Genomic DNA, 5,197 nt, shown 5'->3' on the forward strand with positions numbered 1-5,197 from the left:
GAATGTTTCAAGACTTATAATTAATTATTATTAATGGTTACATATTGTTGAATTTAAATAGAAAGAGGAAAAGACATGTAATCTTTTGTAACCTAATAATTATATTCTATTTTTAATATTTTATAATGTAATTATTTTTTAATCTCAACCAATATATTAGATAATAGAGAATATAAGAAGATGTAAAATAGTGATGTCACATCACCTCTTGTAGTTAAGGCTTATAATTAATTAATAGATATGGATAACAACGTGGGTGCTGTAATAGTATTGATTTCTCAACCAAATCTTCTGTCTTTTACCCGACTTTCATTTTTCTATTGACGGTAGCTAACTATTGTTTTCTTATTATTTCTTTTATCTAGGTTTAAATTTTATGAGAAATTTGTCAATTTTCAATTATTGGGTGAAATTGGTACGCAAATGATGTGTTTTATAGCAATTTGCGTCTTTCTCATCTTCAAGACTATCATTAGTCAATAATGTTGCTATTACCTCAGGCTCTCGTGAGTCTAAACGTTTTCTAATTAATTGAAAATGATATAATGATTAATTAATTGTTGATAATAAAACCAATTTAATACGACGTCTCCGCATTTCTTTCTTTATTTCTTTTAAACCTCAATCATTGTCAAAACTGTTAATGGGTTGCAATTAAACACTTAACAAATCTTAAACTTGTTGTTAGCAATTAACATTTGCTAAAGGAACCGTCTTAAGTTTCAATTCTTTAAATTAATGTTAATTAGATTTAAGACGAAAATTAATTATTCACTAAGACTTGTCTATAAATAAAAAAGTAGATACAAAATGTTATATAATTAAATATGAGATTATGGCGTTAAAATTAGGCCTTGGTAGTGGCATTGTTGAGGGAAGATAAAAGAACCTTCATTCCTATATTAATTAAATTATATGTTATGACGTGAAAAAATAAACAGTCCATTTTTGTATTTTGTATTTTGTATTTTCTGAAGATTTGAAACAATGTGCTTTCTTTTCGGAGTGATAATAATTGGATCCATTGCTTTTTCCTTTTAATGTTTTATAAACATATATTGTCTATTTGCATCAAATAAGTCCCAATCTCTTTTACAATCGCTAATAAAACACCTTTTAATTATTAAACTATAAATATGTGTCATTCAAAATCCAATTTTGTTGAATCTAGATTAAGTGTTAATCTTTTTTTTATTTATTTTTTGATATGTGTATATTTATAACAATATAATATTAAAATTTAGTTGTATCTATATTGTTATTTAAAAACTATTAATCAAACGACAAACCTTTATAAAATTCATCACAAAAATTAGATCAACATTGAATCTTTATTCAATCTCGGTTAGGAGCCTATTTGATATAAATTGATAAACAATATCCTTATTTGATAAAATATAGGGACATTGATATTATTATTATCTAGATTTCCTTTTGGCTCTTTTTCAATGCTATTTTTAGATTTTATACGTTATCATCTTTTCTTAACTTTTTTATTCTTGAATACAATAACTGTCAAAAACCAACGGTTCAAATGAGCTTTTTTTGTGTTTGAATTTTCAAAGTTCCCACTTATTTTATTTATTATTGGAGGACAATAATGTTTTCTTAGGCAACTAAAATGTAAATTAAGTAAAACATTCCTCCTAAATTAGTTTTGGGTAACTTTGGAATTTAAGGCTAGGAACATGTTGGATGTTAATATATCAAAAACATAGCAAAACACAGAGTTTTCAGGTGCCCAATTCATTAGTTTCATCATTTAAGTCCTCGTGCGGGGACTTGAGTCACTTAATTTGACCAAGTTGATGGCTGGTTAAAATGGTTCGAAAGAGCAAGCGAGGGCAACAAATGAACGAAAAAAAGATTTTCGATTTTGCATTACAAATTTTAAGTTTATAAAGCCGATCAACAACAGACTTTGGGAGATTGATTTGTGATGGAAGATAGAGAATTAGGAAGGGTTTCTTCTTTGAAGAGTTAAAAAATTTGAACTTTAAAAATTTTCAATAAGTACAAATATAATATGAATAGTTTCATTTGTTCAGTAGACCAATCATATTAAAATAATGTTAGTAAGGAAAATAATTTAAAAACTATTCGTAATTAAAATAATTTTAAAAATGTAAATTACCTTTCTCCCCTCATTTTTTAAGCAAAAATAAAAATAACTTGAAGTTTTTAAAAATAATGAAGTAATTTAAAAATAATCAATTTGGAATAATTCAAAATTTACCCAAGAGATTATTCACAATATCAATCAATGAATTAGAAACATTATGTGTTAAGTGGTATAAGCATACATATAACTATTATTTTTAACTTATTGATCTCAATCTTGAGTGTTCGGATTAGATCTTTGGGGTTTCATTTTTCAGATTTCGGTGATTGAAAGTCTGAAACTCAAAGTAACAAAAATTAAATTTATATTTTATCGCAAGTGAAGTGTAGAGATTAATCCAATTATTTGCGTCTAGCGTTTCTTTTTGTTGCTATCACTCTTGTTGATGATGATAAGCCTTTTTTTGCATTGTCACTACCAATTTATTATCTACATTCATCTATAGAACGAAGCAAGATGCCAAGAAAGAAATCTAACACAAGAAAAATAAGTTCTCTCAATCATTCAAAACAAATACATACATAGACAGAAAAATAAGACATATCATATCACACTTAAATATTACCACTCTAAAAAGAAAAAAGGTCAAAAGACTAACACACATGTAAAAAGACGACCAACAACAACACTAAACATGTTTTGTGTATTGATTACTTCCACCATCACTAACTTCATCATCATCAATAATTTGGTTTTTTCTCTTTCTATTCTTACCAGCATTAGTAACATGAAAATCTCCTATAGAATCTTCCAAATTATTTGATAAGATATCATGAGGATCCTATAATTTTTTAATCAAGGAAATTATAATTATGAGTAAATTGAACATGCTAATTTTAATCATAAAGGAAAACAACTGGGAAATAAGAGTAAATAAAATTACCATTTCTTGGGAATGTCCTTCCTTTCTTTCACATATTTCCACATTTTCATGATCTGTATTGTTTTTTTCCTACAAAAAACAACAATTAAATATTTTTTTTAACATTACATATATTGCCTACAAATTGAACCTAGCATAAGTAGATAATACCTTTTTGTCCTTCTTCAATTCTTGTTCTAGCTCCAATTTCTCATTAGGGGTGAAAAGTTTTGACACAGTAAAATTCTCAAGTCTCTCTTTCAAATTGTAATAATTCAATTTCAGTTTGTAAACAAAATCTTTTCCACAAAGGCTTTGAATTTCTGCAGGGACATCCTTACTATATAAAGGTAGTCTATTAAACAACTTGTGGGCTGATGTATCAAGTAACTTCTCAGCTACATGATTGAATAAGACAAAAGTTGTCTCTGCCGTTTTATCCATGACTTTTATATGTATTTTGTATCTACATTAGAATAATGAATTAGAATGAAAAACTAACAACATAATAAGCAATTTTAAAAAAATAATATTATTTTTCTTACATCACAAGAGGATAGTCACATTCCTTTTTGCAAGTGCCACACATATAAATACCATTTATAGGTATGACCTTTTTTATGCATGTTTTGCACGAAACATAGTACCATCCAAAGGAGTTGTCTATTTCACTAATCTTGCCCCGCACAGTAACAATATATTCCTACAATTAAACAATAAACATTTACAAAAAATAATAAGGACATTCCAATATTTAGGAACAAATAACACAAATGGATGAGAAGGAAAAAAAATAGAAAAATCACCTTCACTTGAGAACTCCAATCAGCCTCCAACAGTTCTTTAATTCTCATCCTGTTAAGGAACATCTCTTCCTCAAAAGTAATCTTATTCACATTCGAACTTTCAATAACTTGCACAACGTTGGAGACGGTGGAAAATCTTTCAATTAATGATGCTACATAATCTATTTGAAGATTTATGTAGATTTTGCTTGCACTTGTGGTAGAGAAATTAACCTCACCTGTTTAGAGCAAATGTAACGTAAAACGAAACTTGAACAAAATCTAAATTTGTGTATAATATTAAAATAGCTACATTGTATTTGAAAATGTTAATTAGTGGGACCTAAATAAAATAATCACCTTGGAATTTTTTAATGGTTGTAGAAGTTACTATCACAATACAAGGACCCTCGTCTTTCTTGTACAAGTTTGGATCAAACATCTCCCCTAACTTTCCCCATAAAGTAATCTTTGTTGTTACCGAGCTATCCATAAAAATTAACAAAACTTAATAATGTAAAGAGAACCAATAACTAAAAAATAACATAAATAACTAAAAAATATAAAGTCATAGTTTTCTTGATTATATTCAACTTACTAATCCGTTAGAATTTTTATATCTCTTTTTTTCCAACCAGCTCCAACGATCTCAATATCACCCATAGCACATAAACTTCTGATAACATCTGTAATATTATGGAAAAATAACATAAACATGTTAAAACATAAGGATTAATAATTTCTAATATACACTTAAAGATTAACAAATATTAATAATTAAAAAAATACCTGAGAGGATTGTGTTATCATTCACACGTAAATCAATCAAATTCAGAGATACGAATTGAAATCCATTAATCGGAATCTTGACAGTTCCTTCTTCTACCCTCTTAAGAGAAGTTATAACCAAGAAAATAATCTTATACTGATTTGAAAGTGGTATGTACTCGCCTATAGTTGAAACAACTTTCAAATTCTTGACATTGTACAAAGAACCCTCACTCAACATGTGCTTAAACCTTGTCACTAAAGTTTTCCTGATTGTTGCATGCATTAGATTTTCCTACGAAAAAAAAAACACATACTACATTAAGTGTGAAACAATTGGGAAAAAAATTAGAGAAAACAATGGGAGAATGAATTTTTTATACAACATTTTCATCAATAAAAATCATATCAGCACTAATCAATTCTCCATTTTTTTTAGTATTAGTAGACTCCCACTTCCTACAAAGCCTAACCCTTATCATCCAACTATCTTTATCATTGTTCAACTCATGAAGAAAAGAGTACTCCATGAAGCACACAATACCAAAAATTCAAATAAATCAAACAATAAAAATACAAGTATTTTTCTAAAGAGTGTGTTGATTAAATAAATAAAAAGACCCTAAACATAACAAATCTTAAATATTTAGTGTTTAGAGA

Source organism: Citrus sinensis, chromosome 4 (assembly GCF_022201045.2).
Source record: "Citrus sinensis cultivar Valencia sweet orange chromosome 4, DVS_A1.0, whole genome shotgun sequence".
Lineage (NCBI taxonomy): Eukaryota > Viridiplantae > Streptophyta > Magnoliopsida > Sapindales > Rutaceae > Citrus > Citrus sinensis.